Source organism: Chiloscyllium plagiosum, unplaced genomic scaffold (assembly GCF_037043375.1).
Source record: "Chiloscyllium plagiosum isolate Xiang-an unplaced genomic scaffold, Cpla_swu_hap1 HiC_scaffold_2, whole genome shotgun sequence".
Taxonomy (NCBI): domain Eukaryota; kingdom Metazoa; phylum Chordata; class Chondrichthyes; order Orectolobiformes; family Hemiscylliidae; genus Chiloscyllium; species Chiloscyllium plagiosum.
Window position 1 is genome coordinate 38,153,970 of NW_028270140.1, and position 27,543 is coordinate 38,181,512.

Consider the following 27,543-nt stretch of genomic DNA (forward strand, 5'->3'; position numbering starts at 1 on the left):
ACCAAACTGTCTGTTTCTGTGCTGGATATTAGATTAGATTAGATTAAATTACTTACAGTGTGGAAACAGGCCCTTCAGCCCAACAAGTCCACACCAACCCGCCGAAGCACAACCCACCCAGACCCATTCCCCTATATTTACCCCTGCACCTAACACTACGGGCAATTTAGCATGGCCAATTCACCTGACCTGCACATTTTTGGACTGTGGGAGGAAACCGGAGCACCCGGAGGAAACCCATGCAGACACGGGGAGAATGTGTAAACTCCACACAGTCAGTCGCCTGAGGCGGGAATTGATCCCGGGTCTCTGGCGCTGTGAGGCAACAGTGCTAACCACTGTGCCACTCGTGCCTATCTCTATGACTATATGACTCTACTCTCCCGATATTCCTCCAAGGTCTGTTCTTAGCTGCCTGGACGTTATGTACGCCGCCCTTTTCCTCTTGGCTAGTCACACAAGTTCTCCTGTCATCCACGGTTCATGAATCTTGCCTTTCCTATCCTTGTTTTCAAAGGGACCTGCCTATCCTATCTTTGAAAGCCTCCCACATATCAAATGTGCACTTGCCTTGAAATAGCTGTGTCCAATCCACATTTCCCAGCTCCTGCCTAATTTTGATATAATTGGCCTTGGACCATTTTAGTACTCGTCCCTTAAGACCACTCTTTTTTACGAGTATTCTAAAACTTACAGAATTGTGGTCATTATTCACAAAGAAATCCCCTATCACAACTTCTACCACCTGGCTTGGCTCATTCCCCAATGCCAAGTCCAATATGGCCGCTTCCCTTATCGAACTATTGACATACTGCTCTAGAAAACTTACCTGGAACTCCTTACAAATTCTGCCCCATCCAGACCTCTGACACTAAGTGTATTCCAGTCAATGTTGGGAAAATTAAAATCTCCCATCACCATCACCCTCTTCCCTCTACATCTTTCCATAATCTATTTACCTATTTGTTTTTCTACCTCACGCTCACTGTTGGGAAGCCTGTAATATAGCCCCACCAATATAACTGCACCCTTCTCATTTCTCAGCTCTACCCATAAGGCCTCACTGCTCAAGCCCTCCATAGTGTCCTTCTTTAGCATGGCCGTGATATCATCCCTGACCAGCAATGCAACTCCTCCTCCAGTTTTACTTCCCTTCCTGTCCTGCCTGAAGCATCTATATCCTGGAACATTTAGTTGCCAATCATGGTCTTCCTTCAACCAAGTCTCTGTGATTGCAATAACGTCATAATCCCAGGCACCAATCCAAAACCTAAGTTCATCTGCCTTACCCACTATACTCCTTGGAATAAAGTATATGAACTTCAGGCTGCCAGTGGTTTTGTGTTCATCTACTCTCTACCTACTCTTCCCCTTGGTAATGCTAACTTCATGATCCTTACAGTCTCCAGTTTCCACCTCACTGTCTCGTAGTCTTCTCTTCTGGTTCCCAGCCCCCTGCCATGTTAGTTTAAAACCTCCCCAACAGCAGTAGCAAAAACTCCACCAAGGATATTAGTTTCAGTCTGGTTCAGGTGTAGACTGTTCAATTTGTAATAGTCCCACCTTCTCCAGAACCCGTCCCAATGTCCCACAAATGTGAACCCCTCCCTCCTAACACCATCCCTCAAGCCACATGTTCATCCTGCCTATTCTTTCATTTCTCCCCTGGCTAGCATGTGGCACTGGTAGCAATCCCAAGATCACTAACTTTGAGGTCCTCTTCTTTAACTTCTCTCATAGCTCCCTGAATTCTGCTTTCAGGACCTCATCTCATTTTTTACTTTTCTCATTGGTACCTATGTGCACCACAACAACTAGCTGTTCATCCTTCCCTTTCAGAATGCTCTGCAGCTGATCAGTGACATCCCTGACCTAAGCACCTGGGAGGCAACATACCATCCAGGAGTCTCATTTTCTGCCACAGAACCACCTAACTATTCTCCTTACAATAGAATCCCCTATAACTACGGCCCTACGAGTCTTTTTCCCACCCTTCTGAACAGCAGTGCCCACCACGGTGCCATGATCCTGGCAACTGCTGCCCTCCCCTGGTGAGCCATCTCTCTCGACAGTATCCAAAACGGTATACCTGTTTTTGAGGGAGATGACCACAGTGGTTGCCTGCACTGCCTTCCTACTCTTTCTGTATCTTTTGGTCACCCATTCACTGTCTCCCTCAGCAATTCTAACCTGTAGAGTGACCAATTCACTAAACGTGCTATCCACTAGCTCCTCAGCATCGCGGATGCTCCACACTGAGTCCATCCACAGCTCCAGAGCCGTCACGTGGTCAAATAAAAGCTGCAGCTGGACACACTTCTTGCAAGTGTAAGAGTCAGGGAGGTCAGCTACTTCTCTGAGCTCCCACATCAGGCAAGAGGTGCATGTCACGGTCTGTGATCCCCTGCCATTGTAAGCCTTAGCTTTGGCTTTAACTCAACTAACTAATCCCAAACAATGCACTTAAATATATGAAAGAAACGAAAGAAAAAAAAACTTATCTTACGAAGTCCTTTCTCTTCTGGTTAGACGAGCGTGGGCGGGAGGGAGATACTACATGTGCAATATCTCGGGTTTAGCCGCTGCCCAAATTTATCCCAAGTCCTTAACCTTCCCAGTAACCTCCTTGTCTGCAACGTCGCCTCCGCTCTGTCTCCCGCTGCTCCCAGATAGGAAAAAGGTAAACTGATCCTCTTTCACTTCATTACTTTAATTAACAATTTCATTAAATAAATTGTGAGGAAAGAAAAATAAAAAAAAGGCCTGTGATAAGACAGTAAACAGAACATTTAAACTGATAATTCATGCTGTATAAACCTAGTTTGTTGTTAACTTTGAACATGTAGCCTTTATGGAATGTAAGCTTTATGAAATTGACTTTATAAGTGAACCCTGTACTGCAAAGATTACCATTGAGGGTCAGGTGGCCTCCTGTGACTTTAGAACAGACAAAAGATTAACTCATATCTAAACATGCTTCCAGAAAGTCATTAAAATATAAATATTCACAGGCAGATGACTGTCCCTTGAAAAGCTATTCAAAATGTGAAACCACTTGTGGAATATACAGCCCCATTGTCTGGGTGTGAACATGAATACAAAAGCAATTATTGCCACCCACTCTCCCTGAGCTCAACAGACCAGAGTTGTAGAGAAGCTAATTACTCAACAGCAGGTGTGCAAAGCCACCATTCATCTTCAATTGTGTAGCAAAGACCTCTGATTTAAACATTTATTTGAACAATGAAAGTATTGATCATGAAGTCATGTGAACAAAACTCAGTGCAGATAATGGGAGAAAGTGAGGACTGCAGATGCTGGAGATCAGAGCTGAAAAATGTGTTGCTGGAAAAGCGCAGCAGGTCAGGCAGCATCCAAGGAGCATCCTGCTCCTTCGATGCTGCCTGACCTGCTGCGCTTTTCCAGCAACACATTTTTCAGCTCAGTGCAGATAATAAATGGTTTAATTCCAAGGTTCAGATAGAGGCAGGTCAGTTTGGAAACCAGTAGGAACCATCCACTAACAAGAAGAATAGAAGCAAAAATGGAAAATGTTGGCAAAAGTCAGTAAGGTTGCCAGCATTTGTAGAGAGAGAAACAGAGTTAATGCTTTGAGTCTAGTTCTTCAGAACAGAAGAATAGAAGTACTGCCTGAACAATCCGTGAACACAGGCCGTGACAGAGAGGGGCTAATTTGCCTTTACCTGTGAAGATTACTCGCTACAGAAACCTGGCTATGACTTTGACTGATAACCCAGAGCTTTTCGAGTCCTGTTCAACAAGGAAATATGAAAGAGAACCCATACAGGTATACAATGTATCCAACTTAAAGTGCTGACTTTTGAACATGATTAACTTTTATTTCTTTTAATAACGTAACTTTACATGCGCGCACAAACACGTGTGTGTTAGCATGCATGTGCATTGGGAGTGTGTCTGTCATCACATTTACATCTCAGGGTGTTCGGATTTAAATTTACCTGAAAAATCTACCTCATGTTTACTAATGAAAATCATAACACGCTAAAGGTTTAAAGCATTCGCCCTATAATACATTTTTATCCTAGACAATTGAGAGATGAGGAGAAAGGGGACGATTTATCCTAACATTGTATTCTCTCTGTCCAGAACAGTCATTTAATCAATCTCGCTCTCCACTCTGTCATCAACCTTTCTTGTTGTTTTTTCTAGCCTTCTTTATTTCACTTGCTCAAAACCTAATACACTTCTAACTAGTCTCAGCTCTGATGAAAGCTCACAGACCTGGAACTGTCCGACTTTTCATGGATGCTGCCAGATCTGCTGAGTTTTCCCCGAATGACGATCACATTTCCAGAATTTGCAGTGTTTTGCTCTCGGGAACTATTTAAAATTATCTCAATTTTGATATGGTAGTGATATTTATATGCTCCATGACAACAAGTGACATTTTGGAGGATCATTTTATTGATGTTATGAGTCAAATATAATGAACTTGATTTATTTTCTACTGCATTATTATCATTAATCTGATGAAGACTTTATGGCATTTTTGTAATGTATTTGCTCCAGTCACTCTCCTTATTTGCCATGCGTGTGTCTGCCTGCATAGTTAGCAAGTCTTGTGCGAAAACTGAAACCTGCTGTTTGATTGGAATGAGTTTTGCATCTGCTGACGCAGGCAAGGCCAGGCAAATATGATCAGCAGAGGCCAAGACAGTCAACACTGACACCAAGATCTTCTAATCCAATGATACTTCAAGGTGTGCAACATGCCACACTGGAAAACGTTTCCTGGGTCATCTTTTGCCTTGTTAACAGCCTGGTGAAATTCTCAGTCAAATGCAGAGGTCATGATGGATTAACTTTCCCATGAACTGTAATCTAGTTCACTCATGCGTGAACCTGCAGTGTTAGTTATATGCATCTCAACAGCGGATGAGATAGGAATGACCTTAATGATGAAATGAAAATGAACTGTGCCGCAGTGCTGGAGGGAAGATGCACAGCAGTGGCAGGCAGAAGTCTGATAAAAACTAACAGGCAACAAAAATAAATTTTTATGTATGTTTTCAACACGATGGCTCTTAGCGAACATTGTATCCTGGGTCCAGATTAACAGAGACTGCTTGACACTAAGCTTTACTCTTTATTAAACACTTTTCTGAATATTTTCAGAGTATGGTTTAGCACGAGCCTGAATGCAGAACCATGTTTCACTTGGATCTGTTGTCGTGTGATATCTTCTACCACTGATGATGCAGTTAAACTATTTGCATATTTAGCATTAACTCTTCACCATACAGTATTAGCTACTGGGGCTATTAATGACAAACAAAGCCAAGATCTGCCACAAAATCACTTGCATAAACCAAAACTAATTATTATTATCTGTGGATAAAAAAATGAGCATTGGGAAATAGTGGGGCGTTGGTGTGGTGGATGGGAGGTTGGTAAGTTTAACAAAGTCAAAGTCAAATATGAGAAAAAGTGAGGACTGCAGATGTTGGGGCTCAGAGCTTAAAAATGTGTCACTGGAAAAGCGCAGCAGGTCAGGCAGCATCAAAGGAGAAGGAGAATCGACGTTTCGGGCATAAGCCCTTCTTCAGGAATCAGGCATGCCCGAAACATCGATTCTCCTTCTCCTTTGATGCTGCCTGACCTGCTGCGCTTTTCCAGCAACACATTTTTAAGCTCAAAGTCAAATATGTCAAGGAAGGACGTACAGTGTGGTTTAGTGATCATCATTGGTAGATCAAGGATAAGATCATCATTGCTAAGCTTTCAGCAAAATTGGCATTGGAGGAAGCTCTGATATCTTTGGGTAAATCTCCATGACAGATAAAATGGCTGCCCATCCACTAAAACAGATGGTTACGTGGAGATAATAAGAGTCTATCCTGAAGTTATTTAGTGAATGAGCAAGTGAGTTACTACCACACAATTCATTATAGAAATATGGAAGATACGTAATAGGTAATAGCATTCCATTTGAAATATGCTGTAGATGAAGAAGAAATACCAAAATCATGAGCTCATCTGTGTTGAATTGACCTGGTGCAGTGGCAGTTCAATTCTCTGTATCTTGTTGGATCATTTACATTTGCACTTGCTCAATATTCCTGTGAATGTTTGCAATGGACATTGCTGTCAACCAATTATCCAAAATCACAGCTCCCTCTGCAGGGAATCTTGGAACTGAAGGAGCACTGTAATATTTATTCAACCAGCTTGACAAATTGTCAATGAACACCATAAAATCTTAAACAGGAAATGTTGGATAAAATATTGAATTCAATGCCAAGTCCGGTATAGAAATTGAAATAAAGGGAAGGAGTAAAATATTGGATTGGGAGAGATAGAATGATAAAATAGATTGAAAGTTTTTAAAGATATACTCTTAATTTTTTCGTCTCCAATGATGATTAAATTTTGATGGAATGCAATTCTGCATATTTTAAAATTAGTTTTTTGGGCCAGAGAAATATCTTGGCAATTAAAACTTATCAGATAATTGAAAAGATGCTTACATGAGAGTGGACAATCCCTAACCTTTCAAAAACAAATTGAGTTTCATATATAAAGATCGGGTGAATACAGCACAAGATGTGGTTCTATGTGTTTTAGTAATAAATCTGTCAACAAGATACTAGAACCATGCAATTTTCAAAAATTGTGATTTTGTGATTTTATCTTTGCATGTGGAATCCCTGTGAATTGTTCCCACTATTACTTGTACTTCAAACATTAACTAATTGCTTTCTGGGTTGCAGTATCTTCATTTTAAAATCTTCATCCATGCTTCCAAATCTGTCCATAGTCTCCTTCCCTAGATTTACAACACTGTAAGATCTCTGCGATCTTTGAGTCTGGCATTTTGTACCGTCTCTATCTGGCAGTTGTGCATTCAGCTGCCTTAGCCCTATATTTTGAAATTGCCTTCCCAAACCTCTTTACCTCTCCCTCCCATTTTTGAAAAAAAAATATGTTGAACCCTACCTCTTTGATCAACCGTATCCTGTTCTGATGTCTCTTTCTGTGGCTCAGTGTCAACATTTTTATTGGTAACACACTAGCTAAATCTTGCGACATTCTGATACATTAATGGTGCTTTATAAATGTGTTGTCATTGTTTTGTCTTAGGTGCAAAATCGTTCTACATGCTCAACTGATGTCTTACTGTTATACCATGAGAAAGCAAGAGGTGAATTTTATAAGGTGGGTGAGTTGCTTGCCAATTCCTCTTCCTTCCATGAGGGAGGGCAACTGGAAACTGATTTTCCCTTAAGAAATCCAGAAGGAAATAGTTTTCACTGACAAGACAAGAAATGGGAAATAATCTTGTGATTAGACATGGATCATTTCAGGGTGATGTCAGAAAGCACTTGTTCACACAAAGGGGAGTAAAGACCTGCAATAATCTCATTCAAAAACATTGTGGTAGCTGCAGAAGGTTTGATTGAAACTTTGAATGTTGAGATTGCTAGAGTTTTGTTAAGCAGAGTAAATATAGATGGAGCTAACATATGGATGATGCATTATCTTATTGAAGTAGCAGAACAGGATTGACAGGATGAATGGCCTGCTTCTGTTCTTGATGTTCCTATTGGGAATAACAAATCTGATAATTGCTGATTGGTTCGCTTGCTAGAGGCAATGCTTCAAATTTTAAAAAATAGAATAAGGACATGTTAATCAAATCAGCCAAATTGCAGTGAACAAAGAAAGTTATTACTCCATAACAGCTGTGCAAGTACTAAATATTCAGCTAGAGCTACAGGATTGACATAGGCAAAAGTGAAGACTGCAGATTGACATGCTGATATTAAATTTGCAATTAGAACTGTTTGCTATGAACACATTTAATCTGCTTTATTCCCATTTCCTTCCATGTTTACATATGTTAAATATTTGAAAACAGGATTTAAGCAAATTCTATCTCTTGATGTTTGAGTTAGGACAAGGTTCTGTGGTCAGGTGACCCATGGCCTCCAAGATTATTACAGAAATATTGACCTTTTTGTTCAGAAACATGGCTAAAAACGTAAAATGTGGAGGCCAAGTTCAAATCCAACTAGACCCTGCAATGTGCAAACTGTTTTCATCTAGCCAGGCCTTGGACAATCACATTCCCATCAAAACCACACAGGTGTGAAACTGTCTGGCCAGGCACTAACTGCCACAGTGTTTCAGAACAAGCCATTGTTTACATTCCCAGTGAACTTGCTTTGTTAGAAGAAGGCTACACAGATTTGGTGGCACCCTGCTCAGTAGGAGGCCAGAGACATAGGGTGACAAGGCCAACATTTGATACAGTAGTTGGAGATTCAAAACCACATTCTGTGACCTCCAAAAATGGAAAGCAGTCAGCTCATTGGATCTTCCTGCCCCTGCCCAATGCTAGTGTTGAACACTGACCACAGAACCTTTGAGAATGGCGTGAACAGGAGGATAAAAGGGGCAACATGGAACCCCAGCTTGCTCTGCTTTTTGTACCTGCTTCAATGGCTTCTCCAGAGATACCACTTCGGTGAGCCAACCTGAAGAGCAGAACCAACCCGAGATCACAGGGGAGATCACATTTGAAGGACTACAGATCCTGAAACATCAGCCAATCCTCAAAGACTGAGGTCCAACCTGTCCCAGTGTTATTGAATGGGTATTATCAGTCCTTTCAGACAAACACTTCAAATACGGTGCAAGGGGCCTGTGGATTGGGTGTAGCAAATCCTTGAAAACATTTGTCAGAAGTAGTTAACGAGTGAGGTTTGGAACTACTTTTTCTTTACTCACACTTGGGGGACATTCGCATCACTGGCTGTCTAGCATTTTTTGCCCATCCTTAGTTACTGTTGATGAGGTCATGGTGAGTTTTCTTATTGAATCACTGCTGTCAATATGCTGTAGGTTGTTTCACAATGGAATTTCAAGATTTTGACACAGCAACAGTGAAGGAACGACAATAGATATCCAAGTTGGGATGGTGAGTGGCTTGGGAGGTGAACCTGAAGGTGGTGATGTTCCTCTGTGTCTGCTGCCTTTAACCATCTAGATGGAAGTGGTCATGGGTTTGGAAGGTGCTGTCTAAAGATCTTTGATAAATTTCTGTACTGCATCTTGCATACACTGCGGCTGTGATGGAGGGAGTGGATGCATTGTGGATGTATTGTCAATAAAGTGGGCTGCTTTGTTCTGGATTCTGTCTTTAGTGTTGTTGGAGCTGTACCTGTCCAGGCAAGTGGGGAGTATTCCTTCTCACTTCTGACTTGTGCCATATAGATGGTGGACAGACTTTGGGGAGTCAGGAGGTGAGTTACTCGCTGCAGTATTCCTAGCCTCTGACCTGCTCTGTAACCACTGTTTATGTGGCAATTCCAGCTGAGGTTTTGGTCAGTAATAAACCCCAGGATGTTGTAATGGGTGATTCAATGATGGTAACAACACTTAGAGATTTAGAGATTAAGACTTTTACTGAAGAGTTCTGTGAAGACATTGATAGAGTTTAATTAAATTCCAGTAGTTGAGTCTGATAAATACTGTCTTTTCTTGATTAAGTATTCAACAAAGTTGCATGGACCTTTCCCTGAATTTTGTCCCATTTGTCTATCTCATCGCATAAAGCACCAGAGTTAAAAAGGATTGTTGCAAACTGGTCAAGGTTAGTTGGGGTACATTTACTCACCCCTTCTATTTGTTAATAATCCAACAAAAATGAACATTGTATTTTGTTTTAAATCCTGCCTTTTTTAAATGAAAAAATAATAATATATATCTCTTGTAAATTATAGACTAAGTTGTTCTCTTGGGAGAATTTGTTTTGGAATTTGGAATACTGAAATCATGTATTTCCTTTCAACACTATAGTACAATCGGCCATTTGGGTTTTGTGATCTGTTTTTCTTCTTTTTGCACTAGAAGTAAAGATAAGCTTTTCCCCATACAGTTTAAGGAGACATTAGAAACAGATATTAAAATGCACAGTGAAAAATTGACAAAAATCATTAATGTCAACTCAATTAGGTTGACCTTAATAGTCAAAATGAGTAATAATTGCTCAAATAGATTCTGACACAGTCTTGAAGATACTCATGGGGAGCTCTCAGAGTTGATGTCAAAGATAATGATAAAGATTAGTCTTAAAGAGAAAAGAACAGTGAAGGCTACCAGATAGCTGACCTTGAAAAAGAGCCTGTAATTTTTCAAACTAGGCAGCAGACTCCTTAACAAGTATTAGTTTATTTCCTATGGTACCTCACATTGTAAGGCAGAGACTAATGTCACTGTCAATCAGTATTGGCTCAATGGTTAAATAACTTCTAATCGACCTGTACTGAGATGTCATTACACACTTCTGGAGCAGGTGGGCCTCTTGGCTCAGAGGTAAGGGCATTATTATTGACACCATAAGGCTTCGAGGGTGACTCTCTCAGTTTTCAGGTCAGAGAAGAAAGGTCAAATCCTGTTTCATATTCGAGGCTGATAATTTAATATGGTGCTGAGAGAGTATTGCACTGTCAAGATGCTGCCTTTCAGATAAGATCCTAAACTGAATATTTGCTTGTTTCCTTAAATGGATGGAAAACACTATTTTGAAGATAGTTCTCCTTACTACTCACCTTTTAAACAACAGCACTGAAAACTAGATGATCTGGGAGTCATCACATCAGTGTCTGTTCGGCTTCACTGTGACAAAATCGGATTGCTTTGAAAAGCTGTCGGTCATTCTGTTAAACTATTTGAATGATCTATGATGTCATTCACTAACCTTAAAGTAATTGTTAAATAAAAACAAATGGGGAGATAAAGGAAAATTTATTTTGCAGCAAGTTGTCATAACCTTGAATGAATTGCATGACAGTGGAAGCAGATACAACAGTAAGGGAATTGGATAAATTATTGAAGGAAAACCATTGCCATAATTATAGAGAGTTGGGGTGTGAGACTAATTAGAGAGCTTTTCTTGGTTGTGGTGACGGTGGGCCCAGAGCAGGGATTTCTGGTTATGGGTGAGGCGGTAGTGGCAATGGAGCTGGGGACGTCTGGAGGTTCAGTATGGGGCTCCGTGGCCTCAGTGTGGTGAGCCCAGCAGCAAAGAGATGGGGCTTAAAGAGTGGCGACTCTACATTGGTGGGTCTGGCAAAGGTGGCGGTGAGGTGGTGGAGGGCACTTTTTTAGTTTTAGGAGGCTGGATGTCAGTGTGGACTGCATTGGAATGACTGTGATATTAAACTTTTTATTTCTCTACTTTCCTATGATCTGTAATACATTTTTAAAATTTTCTTTTTTCTTCCAAAAATTTGTACGAAAGAATCAGTACTTAGGTATTTTTATACCCAAAATGACACTGTAACTGGTGACTTGTAAACTTTTCACTGTACTCATTTGAGTACACGTGACAATGAAGCTAATTCAATTCATCCATCCCAGCAAGAAAGAAAACTATATTTTTCTCATGAAAAGCTGAAAGTCTGATGTGTTAAAATGCTGTTGGTAATTGGAAAAGCTTGTGACTGGCACCCTGAGTCATATAGCATGGAAACAGACCCTTATATCCAACTAATCCACAGCAATCAAATTTCCCAAACTTAGCTAGTCTTACTGCCAGCATTCGGCCCATATGCCTCTAAACCTTTCCAATTCACGTACCTATCCAAATATCTTTTAAACATTGTAACTGTACTTGCATCTACCAATTCCTCTGGCAGTTCATTCCACATATGAACTACCCTCCATGTGAAAAAGTTTCCCTTCAGGTCCCTTTTAATTCTTTATCCTCCCACCTTAAAAATATGACCCCTAGTTTTGAACTCACCCATCCTAGAGAAAATACCTTTGCTATTCACCTTACCTAAGAACTGGGAAACTCTCAATAACATGATGATCACTATCTAAAAGCCCTGGGGTACCTGGATCTGTGATGGTGTCTGTAGCAGGTGCAATGTGTGACATGATGTGTTATGAAGTGCTCTACTCCTGATTGCTGCCAGCTGCTTGCATCTCATGTCTGGTCTGCACCATTCAGTACTTGCAGGGCTCGCTATGCGCTCTATCAGTCACACTGACTAAGGAGAAATCTGTTCGTTACAGAAGAATTAGCTCCAAAAAGCAACTTATGTATTTTGCTGCCAAGTCCAATTTTCATTGTGCGACTATCATCCTCTGCTATAACATCTTCTTGCCCCTTGCAGGTGTTGTCGCATGGCGTTCGATACTCCATTGCATTTCTCCTGTCCCAGTCTGACACTGAGTGTCAGCAGATTATTGGACAGATTCCTTATTCAACAGCTACCCATGTAAAGCTCCAGCTGGCCACTGGAGACAGGAAACCTCGTTCACTGATTTTCCTCTCTGGCTTGTGCATGCCAAGACCAATTGTTGTTCATTCCTGGTATCTTATTATCCTAAGCACCTCAGCACAAAAAGAAGAATTAAAGCTGGCATCTTTCTGACCTGTTTAACTCAGGATCAAAAATCATATGCCACAACATCTTCGAGAGAAATATATAAAGAGCCATAATATGCAACATCATTATTTCTGACCGAAAGGTAAATTGGGTAATGCCCCTGCAATTTATGCTCTAGACCTCACTGCTCCATGTATCTGGGATTAATGTTACATACATAATTTGTTTTATGAAACTATCCCCCAACATTTTCCAGCATTTTGCTGGAAAAACAATCCTGTATTAATTGGGAGAAATCTCTGCAGTTTCAGTACATTGTTTGTTGTAGTTCATAGTCAGTCTCCTTGACCAGTTGTTGCTTACTGAATTAATATCGAGGGTACAAAATCTGGCTCAGCTTTGGTCATTCTTTGTGCACGTAGGGTGCAATTAAGGAAATAAAACACATTTCACTGCTAACTGTGTTGGTGAGAATGTTAGTGCAGAAGCAGCCAACACCCACAAAAGATATGCAGAGTTGACATCTCACTATGTCAATCAGCATGCAGTGCTGACAGACAACAACATTACAATTTCGCAGCTCAATAATGCAGCTCATATCCTCCCTTAAACTTACACAGCTGGACATTCACTCAGCAGCAGAATCAACCCTGTATCTATTGTGTAAGGTAATGGTTCTAAAGGAGTTAATGTTCATGGTACATTGAGCTCAACCTAATCTGAATATGTCACAAGTCTTTGGGTGGAGGCAGATGATTTCTGAGTGAGTACTTGAAAGGAGCAGATGTATTTTGCACAGCCCTGGGCAGTCCTTAATAATCGTGTCCAGCAAGTTAATGGAAATTGTAAATATTATTATTGTGCAATAAACTACCTTATGAAAGACAAGTATCTTTTCTCAAAGGATTTCTCTCCACAGATGCTGCCAGACCTGCTGAACTTTTGCACCAATTTTTGTTTTTGTTTCTGATTTCCAGTACAGGGTATCCACAATTATTTCAGGGTTTTTTTTTGTCTCTTCTCTCCCCTAGACTGACCAGTGGTCTGTCCTTTTCTGTCGTTTACCACAGATAATTAAGTTTGCCCTGGATTCAGCATTGAGAAAGGATCATTGGCAGTAGCAGATTACCACATGCTGTCAGTGGTGGTATCTGAGAATACAACACTAGCAGTACGAAAAGGGATTGTCAATTTCCTGCAGTTTAGCTGCTGGATGATATTTTTTCTTACTGCTGCTATTATTGCATAAGGGCTGGTAATTTCAATAGTCATTTCAAGCTGCAAAATTGTACAGGGGTAGAAGGGTGCTTCAGGTCTTTGTAACAATCAATTGTCCTCAAAGTGCAGTACTATGCACTCATTTGGTATATAGACTAACCTGGAGAATGAATAGAGATAATGCAGAACAAGATAACATGCTGCAAATAGAGGAGGAGATGGGGGAGAGGCACTCAGCAGGATACCACATCCATTCAGGGTATTCAGGTGCAATTCTCCTTCCTGACCCTCAGCATGGAATAATATATGAAATGTTTGCACTTTGCCAAGGAAATCTGCCACCTGGTGCACCCTCACTGCACTTCTTTAAGAATTTGTGCAAGATAACTTTAAACAGTGCAAACTAGCTTTAATTTAAAAGTACGTTCTTATGTTCTACTTATACGTACAGGCAACAAATGGTGATATTAACACTGTTTAGCTCCCAATCTGTTTCTTCTGTGTTTCAATAAACTCTACCTATTGAGTAAATAATGTGTTTGCTGTATTGCAGAGACTCTGTCTAACTAGATTATTTTCTCTGCTGCTGTTTGCAGTGATTTTAAAATATGCTTGCTCTAAATCCTGCCAAAAGACCTGCCTTCTCCTCCAACTCAGTCTGAATGTCAAAACTGTGTCAATACTTAGGGTGAGTACAATATGTTGATTTAATCACAAGGGTGTTGAATTTCATGAGGTTGTCCTGGTCGGTTATTATCATTTCAGCAGAACTACCTTAAATGATTGTTTGTGCCTACTTGCATACACCCAGGAAATTCCACCCATTCCCTACAGTTGATATCCTGAGAAAATCCCAGAGTATGTTTGTAGGGGAATGTTACCACAATTTGTAACAAAGATCATTGGCTTCGACTTATGTTTTACTTTGTACTTATTGTTCCTGCAACCTTATACAACTTGATAATTCATTTGTATTGCTTTCCTTTGTCAAAGCTCTCCCAATACTTTAATTAACGGCTACAGTTATCTGATTTTTTTAAAAAAGGAGGAGCCAGGGATCTCATAATTATTTATTCCCAAATGGCTCAGCAATTTCACCTGAGGGGGCAGATTCATGTTTAAATTAAAAAAATTGAAGCATTGATATCCCAATTACACTGATCTATCATTAGTCTCTTAAAAATAGTGTCATGATGTCTGATTCTATTAAATTGCATTGAGTGGTGTCAAGGGATGTGGGCATTGCTAGCACTACCAGTATTCATTTCCCATCTCTAATCATATTTGTTGAAGTTGTTGTAGAACTGCTTGGTGGATTTCTGGAATTCATTTTGTAAAAGAAACACACTGGAGCCACTGTGCACCAGGTGTTAAAAGAATGAATGCTGTAAAGGGTGGATGAAGTGTCAGTTGAGCTTTATACTGGATTACAGAGAGATTCATACAGAGTTGTACAACACAGAAACAGATCCTTCAGTCCAACGCATCCATGCCGATCAAATATCCTAAATTAATCTAGTCCCATTTAGACAATAGACAATAGACAATAGACAATAGGTGCAGGAGTAGGCCATTCAGCCCTTCGAGCCTGCACCGCCATTCAATATAATCATGGCTGATCATTCCTAATCAGTATCCTGTTCCTGCCTTATCTCCATAAGCCTTGATTCCACTATCTTTGAGAGCTCTATCCAACTCCTTCTTAAATGAATCCAGAGAGTGGGCCTCCACTGCCCTCTGGGGCAGAGCATTCCACACAGCCACCACTCTCTGGGTGAAGAAGTTTCTCCTGAGCTCTGTCCTAAATGGTCTACCCCGTATTTTTAAGCTGTGTCCTCTGGTTCGGCACTCACCCATCAGTGGAAATATGTTTCCTACTGCCAGAGTGTCCAATCCTTTCATAATCTTATATGTCTCAATCAGATCCCCTCTCAATCTTCGAAACTCAAGGGTATACAAGCCCAGTCGCTTCAGTCTTCATTTGCCAGCTCTTGGCCCATATCCTTCCAAACCCTTTCTCTTCATATACCCTTCCAAATGTCTTTTAAATGTTGTAATTGCACCAGGCTCCACCACTTTCTCTGGCAGCTCATTCCATTTACCCTCTACGCGAGAAAGATCCCCCTTAGGTTCCTTTAAAATCTTTGTCTTTCACCTTAACCCTAGGCTTCTAGTTTTGGGTTCCCCCTACTCCAGGGAAAATGCCTTGACTTTTCACTCTATCCATGCCCTTCATGATTTTACAAACCTCTATAACCTCTGATGCTCCAGGGAAAATAGCTCCAGTCTATTCACCTTCTCCCTAGAGTTCAATACCTCCAACCCTGGCAACATCCTTGTAAATCTTTTCTGAACCCTTTCAAATTTTACAACATCTTTCCCATAGCAGGGAGACCAGAACTGAAAGCAGTATTCCAAAAGTGGCCATCCAATGTCGTGTACAGCCACAACATGACATCTCAACTACGAACTCAATGCTCTGAGTAATGTTCTGTGTTTTGTGAATTCTTTCAGAGCTGTACTCATCCATGGAAATGAGAAGTATTCCATCACACTCCTGACTTGTACCTTGTAGATGGTGAATGGGTTATAGCAGCTTGCTGCAGAATTCAAAGCCTTTGACTTTCTCTTGTAGTTACTGTGTTTGTATGGTTGCTTCACATAACTCCAGTTAAGTTTTTGGTCGATGTTAATCCCTTGGACTTTGATGGTGAGGAATTAATTCATGCTAATGGCAGGTAGAAATGATTAAACCTTCTTGTTGGATGCTTGTTGAGGTGTTCACCTGTTTAGTCAGATCGCATAAGCTCAGTCCCTCACTGCTCTGTTATCAACACCCAATTTCAATAACTTGTCAAGCAAAGAAAAATGTAGAATGCTAAACATGCAAAAGCAAATCTAAAAATAGATGCATTGCCACAGCAAGTTAAAGCCCATTTATTGTTTTTAGACTCCTAGCACTTGACCAATTCTTCTGCTACCAGCCTGGTATTAGACAGTTGAACAAGATCTTGCCTTGACTGCATCTGTGAAATTTCATGTGGGACAAACAGGTTCCTTATTTCAACCAATTTTTTTTCCCCATCAATAATGATTTAATTTTATAATTGTAAATTTAATCATAATTAAAAAAATAAACAGTATAAATATTCATTGAATAAATCAAAGTAAATATAAACACTTTCAATTATCCATTCTTAAATATGCATCTAATTTTTCATCACAATTAATCTGTAAAATAACAATTTTACTATATTACTTAGTTAATTCATAGGTTTGATCATTGCTTGATTTTCTATGTTACATTTCATAAATCTCCATTTCCACATTTTAATCAACCTAAACCATTAATTATTGTCTTAATATGTTATTGAGTTTGGTTCAGTAAATCATCATGCCAAGTTTTGTATTTCTTCATCACTGCAGGTCCTGGCTTTCATTATTTCTGTCATTTTGGAACATTTCTAATTACAACTAGGTTTGGCACTCAGGAACGCAAGGCAATTCAGAAATATTTTGTGTGTACCCTGTCAAAGAGTGTCCGTTTGCGTGTCAGTCTTTCTGCATTTAACATTACTTCAATTTTCCAAAAAGTGCTCAAGTTGACTTTTGAAATCAGCAAATTATCTGAATTTGTGCTTTGTTGTGTAAAGATGATGTCTTTTTATTTTGTACTTTTTAAAACTCTGGACTGAAATGAGAAACCATTGTTTTGAAACCTGGGAATTTACAGGATGACTGCATGTTTTGAAAATCAGGAATTATGTTGCCTTTTGTGAGCCAGGTCTGTGTAGCTGTGAGTTGCAGCATTGTGCAAAAGAACCTGCAAGCAAGGGGTTATTCACATGTGTAGCCAATTGGTGTGGACTAATGGCCAATTATCAATTACAAAGTTCCGCTGCCTGCCAACTGTACAGGACATTAGTTAGGCCACTTTTGGAATATTGCATGCAATTCTGGTCTCCTTCCTATCGGAAGGATGTTGTGAAACTTGAAAGGGTTCAGAAACGATTTACAAGGATGTTGCCAGGGTTGGAGGATTTGAGTTATAGGAAGAGGTTGAATAGGCTGGAGATGTTTTCCCTCCAGCATCGGAAGCTGGGGGGTAATCACATAGAGGTTTATAAAATCATGAGGGGCTTGGATAGGATAAATAGACAAAGTCTTTTCCCTGGGGTGGGTAAGTCCAAAACTAGAGGGCATAGGTTTAGGGTGTGTAAGGTATAGGGTTAAAATTGTGCAGAATAACGGAACAGGTGTTGCTTCTGCAAAATCTTGCATTATAAAATTAGGCTGCGCATGCAAACACTAAACAGTGAGAAGCGATAACTGGTAGAATTATCTATGACTAATAAGGCAGAGCAATCGTGGAGCAGGATGTACCAGACATAGGAGAATAGGAGAAGCGAAAACAGGTAGAATTATCTATGACTAATAGGGCAGAGCGACCGTGTAGCGGGATGTACCAGTAACAGGAGAATAGTGTGCCAGTCGCAGGAGGGATATGGCCAACGGATGGAATTTAGTTTGGCAGGATGATCGCACGAAGACGGCAAACTATGCCAGGATAGTCACATATAAGGAATGAGATAAATAAGAGTAAGGGGCAACAAGCTTAGAGTAATGGAAGAAGTAAACAGAGGCGGAGAGAAGCCAGACAAAGGCGGAGTGAAGCTAGAGCTTGTGATAGGCTATATGCTACAGTAAAAGTAACCAATGTGGTGAAAGGGGAGGACCGAGAGATGCAGCTGAACAGCATAAATCAGAATGTAACCCTTAGATCAAGGTGCTTACTCGTTAGGCACCCGTTTTTGCAAGTACGTATCAATAAAATTCGCTGCTTCAGAATTTGACTTGAAATGAAATTTATTAATTTGTGAATTTCGTTTCTCACAATTTGGGGGCTCGTGTCCGGGATGTCCATCATCACCAGCAGGGTGGACACCGTTGATGGCTGGGAAGACACGTCCCGTTCCTTTTAGAACGGTCCCGTGTTCCTCGGCAGTGGGTTCCCCCTTCTGGTTGACTGATTGAGATCCGATGAGAGTCTATCTGAACCAGGCAAAACGTTGTAAAATAGAGAGTTTAAGTAGGCACAGCTGCAGTCAGGCAACTCCGTGCATGGACCAAGGGTAAGAAAAGAGATTTTTAAGTATTGCCTTGGTGACTGGTGATGACATACTAGAGTTGAAGGAATTGACTGTAGTGGATCATCATGGGCTCTAAAATTAGTAAAGACAAGGCGCCAGCTAATAGTAATGATAAGGGAAGGATCCCTGATAACACCCTTCCAGAAAGTCCATTGGGACAGATGTTGAAAAACTGGAAAGATAGTATTTATACTCGAACTAAGGACAAAAGGATTAAGATAAAGTATTGCTGTTTTGTATGGACTAAGGAAAGTATAAGTCCCCCTCAGGTTTTTGGCCAAAATATGGGTCGGATGAAGATTGGTCTGCCAACTCCTCAATATCTATGTTAATGAGAAACAACCCTTTATTCAGGAAGAGTCAGACTACACCTCTTGTTGGAAGGGCAGTCAGGACACACAGGTGTTTCCTATAGAAACTAAACAAGGTCCTGGAAGTGGGACCCCCCTTGGCACCTCCTTCCCCCCCTCTCGGGAAGTTCTTGACCATTTGCCCCCGCTTTATGACCCGCCCCGGAATCAATCCCCATGGGACGACCCACAAAATGAGGATCAGGTGCCGTGAGGGGAGGAGGGGGGAGAAGACATGTGGGAGAGGGAAGGGGGAAAGAAGGGGTCCAGTGACACGGGGACAGTCTAAGCAAATGTCTGTACAACTCTGCCCGTGTTAGGGAGGTTCCGATAGCAGCAGGGGATATTGGGTTTGTAAACGCACAGCTGACGAGTGGTGAAGTGCGGGCATTTCAGAAAGAGATGAAATCCCTTATAGAGGATCCGGTGGGACTATTGGAACAGGTAGACCAATTTTTAAGACCCAGTCTGTATACCTGGACTGAGTTAATGTCCATCCTGAACATTCTCTTTACTGGTGAGGAAAGAGGATTAATAAGACGGGCTTGGGAACCCGAGAATCCCCCAGGTGGTGAGGCACCAGCAACAGAGCAAAAATTCCCTAACGTAGATCCACAATGGAACAACAATAATGCTGAAGATCATAACCAAATGAAAGATCTTAAAACCCTAATTACTAAGGGCATGAGAGAGGCAGTCCTGAAATCACAAAACCTATCGAAAGCATTTGAGATCCTTGGCCTTTTTACAGAGACTTTGAGATTCAATGAGAAAATGAATCCTGAGGATCCAGTAGCACAGGGCCTCCTAAAGGTACACTTTGTGACTAAGGCATGGCTAGACATCCAGAAAACAATTCAGAAAATAGATGGGTGGAGTGAGAAATCACTTGATGAATTATTAAGAGAGGCTCAGAAAGTGTTTGTAAAGAGAGAGGATGAGAAGCAAAAACAGAAGGCGAAAATGATGGTAGCCATGGTTGATGAAGCAGTCAAGAAAAGAATTGAACCGGTGACTAGCAACCGGAGTGGAGGGTGGCAGCATGTATAACATAGAGGAAGGGGTAGAGGATGAAGAGGCCCTTTCGTAGGTTCCAGTCGACAGGGACAAGGACAGAGTTGGAGACCCCAACAAGCAGGGTGTTACCATTGTGGAAGGAAAGAACACTTTAAGCGGGAGTGTCCTGAAATACAAAGAGAAGAAAAAAACCATCCTGCTCATGAACTTTGATGAAGACTAGGGGTATCAGGGGTTCCTGCCCCCGGAGACCCACCGGGAACCCTTGATAAACGTAAAGGTGGGCCCTTATAGGGAAGATGTAGTTTTCCTAGTAGACACGGGGTCAGCGAGGTCATCCTTAAATTTTATATCCAGAGGAGTACAATTTACAGATCAGAAAATGACGGTGTCCGGAGTGAAGGGAGAAGGATTTACTGTCCCTGTATTTGAACCTATAACAGTTGAAAATAACGAAAGAAGAGTTGAAGGACAATTCTTATATATTCCAGACATAGGGAGCAACTTGTTAGGAAGGGATTTAATTACACTTTCAGAACTAAGAATTGGGGTGTACGACCGAAAAATAGTAATAAGAATGGCCATTTTGACCGAGGAACAGGAGAAACAAATAGACTCCACGGTATGGGCATGTGAAGGCAATCGAGGGGGATTGCATATTCCCCCGCTAAAAATTAGCTTGTAAAAGGTGGGGGAGATGCTATATGAAAGACAATACCCCATCTCGACCGAAGGACGAAGGGGGTTACAACCTGTGATTGAGGGGTTAATTAAGGACGGCCTGTTGGAACCCTGTATGTTCCCTTATAATACCCCTATTTTGCCAGTAAGAAAATCAGACAGTACCTATTGGTTGGTACAACACTTGAGAATGCTTAACCGGATAGTACAGGTCCGTCATCCTGTTATTCTCGATCCTTATACCCTTTCGAATAAGATTCCATGTTACCACATGTGGTTCAGTGTGGTGGATTTAAAAGACACTTTTTGGACATGTCCACTGGCAGAAGGAAGTAGAAACATGGTCACGAGAGAAAATGAGAGGGGAACAACAGAAGCAACTAACCAATTGCTAAACTTTCTGGGATGACAGGAATTGAGGGTCTCAAGGAACAAATTACAATATGTAGAAAGAGAAGTGAAATATTTAGGACACTTGGTCAGTGAAGGGAAAAGGAAATAAGCCCTGAGAGGATTGAAGGAATAGTGGGAATGCCCCTTCCTCGGACTAAGTGAGAATTAAGGAAATTCCTGGGGTTTACGGGGTATTGTAGGTTATGGATTGACTCATACGCCCAAAAGACAAGGATATTATACTTGAAACTGTTAGAGGAAAAACCACAGTTGTTAAAATGGACAGATGAAGAAAAGGAATTAGTAGAGGAGTTGAAAAGAAGCTTGATTCATGCCCCTGTCCTTGCATTACCTTCCCTGGACAAACCCTTTCACTTGTTTGCCCCCGTGGATAAGGGAGCGGCCCTAGGGGTCCTAACCCCACACCAATGTCCTGTTCACCCGCAACATGATGTCCCAACTCCTAAACTCAAATGTCTGAGAAATGAAGGCAAGTGTGCTAAATGCCTTCTAAACTATCTTGTCTACCTGCGACACAACTTTCAAATAAATATGTAACTGAACTCCTAGGTCTCTCTGTTTGACAACACTATCCACGGCCCTACCATTAACTGTATTAGTCCTGCCCTTGTTCATTTTACCAACATGTAATACCTTGTATTTATCCAAATTAAACTCCATCTGCCACTCCTCAACTCATTGGTCAAATTGACCAGGATGCCTTTGTAATGTTAAATAACCTTCTTCACTGTTGACTCTATCATCAATTTCGATGTCATCAGCAGACTTGCCTCCTAAACGTCATCCAAATCATTTTGTAAACGACAAATAACAATGGATCCAGCATGATCACTGTCAAATGGTGCTGGTCACAAACCTCAGTCCGAGAAACAACCTTCCACCATCATCCTCTGTCTCCTATTAGATTAGAATCCCTACAAGTGGAAGCAGGTCGTTTGGCCCATCGAGTCCATACTGACCCTGTGAAGAGCATCCTGCCCAGACCCAGCCCCCTATCCTGTAAACCTACAGCTACTTTGGTGAATCCACCTAGTCTGCACATTCGTGGATGATTCAACATAGCAAAACCACCTAACCTGCACATCTTCGGACTGTGGGTGGAAACCAGAGCACCCAGAGGAAACCCGCACAGACACGGGAGAATATGCAAACTCCAAACAGACAGTTGCCTGAGGGTGGAATTGAAGGTGGGTCCCTGGTGCTGTGACACAGCAGTGCTAACCACTGTGCCACCCCAATTTTGTATCCAACTGGCAATTTCTCCATGTGATTTAACTTTACTAATCAACTTACCATGTGGAACCTTGTCAAAAGCTTTACAATAGTCCATGTAGACAATAGCCACCACTCTGCCCTCATCAATCTTTTTGGTTATGTCCTCAAAAAACTCAATCAAGTTTGTGAGACACAATTTCCCATGCACAAAGACATGCTGACTACCCTGAATCAGTCCTTGCCTTTCCAATTACCTATCTCTCAGAATCAACTCCAACAACTTACTCACTACTAATGTCATACCCACCGGTCTATCGTTCCCAAGCTTCTCCTTACCATGTTTCTTAAATTATTCACTTTAGCCACCCTCCAGTCCTCTGGCTGTAGATGATACAAATATCTCTGCTGGGGGCCCCACAATTTCTTCCCTAATGTACCACAGCATCCTGGGATACACTTGATCAGTCCTGGAGAATTATCCAACTTCATTTTCTTTTCAGACCTCTAGTACCACCTTTTCTCTAATGTGGACTGTTTTCAAGACAACAATATTTCCTTCAGCAGATGTTGTTTGCTATAATTTAGAATTCGATAAGTCAGTAGACTTGTCATAAGTGAAAAAGACAGCTGTGCCTCTTCAAAACCAATGGAAGCATTCAGAAAAAAGAAGAAGAAACATTTAGATCAGCAAAAACCAACTCAACAGATCTTGGAAATGAAGATTACCATATTGTTTCTCCAATTTTCTCTCTGTCAATTCTTTCCCTTATTATATTTTTGTCTGGCTGTGTGTTTAAGGGGTTTAGAGATTTAATTTGTAATATTTTTAAAATTTAAAACATGTTTTTATTGCTAGAATGTAATGACTTAAATATAGAAACATAGTAGGTGAAAGTGAGGACTGCAGATGCTGGAGATCAGAGTCAAGATTAGAGTGGTGCTGGAAAAGCACACCATTCCTGATGAAGGGCTTTTGCTCGAAACGTGGATTCTCCTGCTCCTCGGATGCTGCCTGATCTGCTGTGGTTTTCCAGCACTACTCTAATCTTGACGACAGAAACATAATCCTTGCCTTCTATCAACTTAGAACTGAGAAATAGGTAGTTTGGGGAAATTTGCATAGTTCTGTTTAAAAACTATAACTTTTATGATAACTGCATATAGTGGGGCGTGATTTCCACTGTTTTACTCCAACAATGTCTAATAGTTGACAGTTAGTAAAGGTTATCACTTATCCTACAACACCATGATTCCACTTTCTAATACTGATATGATAACGAAAGAGCCAGAGAGAAAAGTAAAAAAAAAGAAAGAGAGACATGTGGATATTTCTTTACTCCTGTTAATTTGATTCCTTTCTTTTCCAAAGAAAATAATAATGTTGAATGCCAATAGCATACATTACCTCTTTATGGAAATTTTAATTCAGAATGAGAGGTAAGGATGGAATTGGGGGATATGGTTAAAACTCAGAGAGAGCTCATGTCAACCATTGAGTCTGTACAAGCCAGAGCTATCTCGCTCATTCCCACATCCTTGCCTTTTTCTTGTAGCCTTGTATTTTCTGTCTCTCTGTATAATTATCCAGTTCCCTTTTCAGAGCCACTATTTAAGCTACTTCTATCATACTCTCAAGCTGTGGATTCTGGGTCCAAGCAACTTAAAAAAAAATCGCAGCTCACCTTTGGCTCTGTTGTCAATCACCATCATTTAAGTGAAGGTGTGAAAGTTCCTGCCTTCTGGCCAAACAGCCTTGGTTTGTTGTAGTTGTGAGGGGGTGGGAATGTTGGAATACAAGGAGATAGATAAAATGTTACAGGCGAGATGGGTGACAGCAGAGCAATGACAAAAAGAGATCACAGTATTTGAATGGGCCATTCAAACAGCAAGAAGTAGTAGCAGAGATGGGTATAACCTTACCCTAGAAAGTGAAATGGGACAGTGGAAGGGTGATGGGGGTTAAGGAATATACCGTAAATCGGTTTTCCATCTCATATCATTATTCTGGTAAACAGTGAGTGCCAATCAGATTGCATGACTTAGAGATCAGAAATCATCTGCTGACCAAACTGGGCCAACTTCAATGCCAGATAGAAGCTGCATTTGGATGTGGAAGGGATATTAGGAATGGTGAGTGCATATCACAATGAGAGAGTGGTAGATGAAGTAGGGGGTAAAGGAGAGCCATTTGGAGGGGTCACAAACAATCCTGTACTTATTGGTTCCAAACTAAGGTAAGATTAACAAGAACATGCCTACAGTTTGCTCCTGGTCATCTAATAGTCCTGTTAAGAGATGCTCTTTATGTCATTGGTAAACTTGAAAATGTAGACTAAACTTGCAGCAAGGTGGGTGGGGGGGGGGGGGGGGGGGGGGGTTCCAATGACCAGTCTAAGGTTTTATGGCAAATTTCCATAAAAAGGTGCAAGCAGCTAATTTTGATATTGAAACAACATCTATGCTCTTTCAGGCAGTTGGATTTGCCATGTAAAAAAATGGTTCTACCCTTCAGGTAAGCCAAACTCTTTCACTGTTTTGGCTTGGATTCATTGACTAAGTTAACCAATCATTAACCTCTGCAAGTATTTCCTGGCACTTTCCACTGTCATACATTGGTGAACATGATTTGCTGTTAGATATTCCAAGATTCTCAATTATAATAAGAACTGGGGGCAGTAAAAACCAACCACCACTGGAACCTACCAGGCACCATTTTTAAAAGATAATCAGACAGCAGTTCACACACTGCAATCTGACAGCCTCACTCAACCTCTGCTCATCACACCCACCAACCATGAGAAATGTCAGTGATCAGGTAAAAAGCAATGCCAGACTTGAGCAGCTGCCTTTCTGCCGGTTCTCCTGAAGGCTGTCCACAGAGAATGTTCCTTTACCAAATGAGATAAGCCCATCTGCAGAAGGGAAGCTGGACAGTGGTGGCTGTGAAAGGTAATGGCTCAAGAGAAGCTGGCTCCAGTGCCAAAAGATAATGAATGATCTGCTGCTAGGGTATTGCTTCATGGTGCTAGGAATGAGAATTAACACTGTCAGGTTGACACTGCAGAGGACAGGCACACAGGAGATTGGGTGCCAGGCATCTCCATTGGTTCTGAGGGAGGGTCACGCGACCTGAAATGTGAACACGGATTTCTCTCCACAGACATGTTAAGCTTTTCTGTTTTTGTATCTCCATCAATTTCATCATGCAGTTGATGTCTGTCACTTCATTGCAGTTACTAATGTGGTCCTACTTGTACATCAGTTGTAATGCCTCTCACACATCTGCCAGGGATCACACTTGAACCACAAAAAGGAGCGACAAAACAGAGCCACTCATGCAATATGAATGCGGTGACCTTCTGAAGCAATAAGTAGAAAGTATACATCTGACAGCTTCTCATCTCACCAAAATTTGCATGGGATAAGAGTTCAGTCCCACTTGTCTGCTATGGTCAGGTTTGCTGGCATCTGCTAGTGACTGCCTTGCTTGATTCGGCTTGGAGGTTCAGTCAGGCTCAACCTTAACACTGTTATCATTGAATAACAGTGAGCTAGCCTGCATTTGACTGTGACTCCTCATGACCTAATCAATGTGGAGATCTTTCAACCCTAACACTGAAAGCATATTTGCAAATAAGCAGCTTTCTTTCTGTTCGAGCCAAGTCAATGCAGTTGTTTGTATACTCACCAGAGTTTCAAGGAAGACAATAGGAGCAGAATGAGGCTATCTTGCCTATTCAATCTGTTCTGATGATATTGACCCTGCCAGACTGATACCAAAATTATATGGTTGGGTTTGTGAACAGGCATGTTTCTTGTATTTAGTTGACAAGATAGTGCCTGGAAATGTAATTCCAGCACACTGGAATCTAATAAATTCCTAACATGCTAACGTAAGAAAAATAGGTTTCTGTCAATTGTGTAAAATAAAATAAAGAACTGCAGATGCTGGAGATCTGAAACAGACACGAACAGAAATTGCTGGAGAAACTCAGCATTTACGGATAGAAAACAGAGTTAGTGTTTCGAGTCCAGTGACCCTTGTTTGTTAAAAACCAAAATGACTGTGGATGCAGGAAATCAGAAACAAAACCAGAAATTGCTGGAAAAGCTCAGCAGGTCTGGCAGCATCTGTGGAGAGAAATGAGAGTTAATGTTTCATGTCCAGTGGCCCTTCCTCAGAACTCCTTTGTTCTGAGACCCTTTTTTGTTCTTCACTGAATTTGAAATCTTAACTTGTTTTCTCTCCACAGATAGTGCCAGTTCTTCTGAGTTTCTTCTGCAATTTCTGCTTTTGTTTGATCTTGCCAATTGCAGTTGGGAAACCAGACCTGCCTGAAATGTTTTGAGGTCTTATTGACAAATGTTCCACGTGTCAACGTAAAACAGACACGCAGTCTCCTACCCAATTAAGTTTCTCTGTCCGCTTGTCTCAAAGCTCCAGGCAGGGCAGAGAATCATTGAAACCCTACAGTGCTGATAGAGGCTATTCAGCCCATCTAGTCTGCACTGATCCTCCAAAGAGCATCCAACCCTATCCCCGTAACCTTGCATTTCCCATGGCTAACCCAATTGACCTGCATATCCTGGACACTATGGGGCAATTTAACATGGTCAATCCACCTAATCTGCACATCTTTGAACTATGGGAGGAAACCAGAGAACCTGGAGCAAACCCGTGCAGACATGGGGAGAACATGGACTTGATGGGCCGAATGGCCTTACTTTCGCTCCTATGTCTTATGGTCTTAACATGCAAACTCCATAGACAGTCACCAAGAGTAGAATCAAACTTGGGTCCCTGGTGCTGTGATTCAGCTGTGCCAACCACTGAGTCACTGTGCCACCCAGATCTGGACAATTCCACCCAAAATTCCATGAAGTATAATTGTGTTTTTCAGGAGTTTCACCAGAATGGTTACAAAGCTGACTTCACGAAGAATACTAATGTTAGTTTGACTGTCCTTCCATTGACCCTGGAGAATTCAGTGGAGATACTGATGATGGAATTTCTACTCCCTCACTTCTCTATCTAAATCCATCATTGTCAAGCTAACATGTGGTTTCCTTTTATCTCCTTCTTTTACTCATTTATAAGTTCTCTCAACTCCCTTT

At 41.2% G+C, this 27,543-nt stretch overlaps 1 long non-coding RNA gene across 1 annotated transcript; it reads left to right on the top strand.

The window, feature by feature from the left end:
• Nucleotides 1-2,312: 2,312 nt before the first annotated feature.
• LOC148151864 (uncharacterized) lies at nt 2,313-9,141 on the top strand. The gene is made up of 3 exons (XR_015758984.1): nt 2,313-2,680; nt 7,123-7,197; nt 8,887-9,141. It is a non-coding gene; the product is annotated as an uncharacterized LOC148151864 (long non-coding RNA).
• Nucleotides 9,142-27,543: the final 18,402 nt, after the last annotated feature.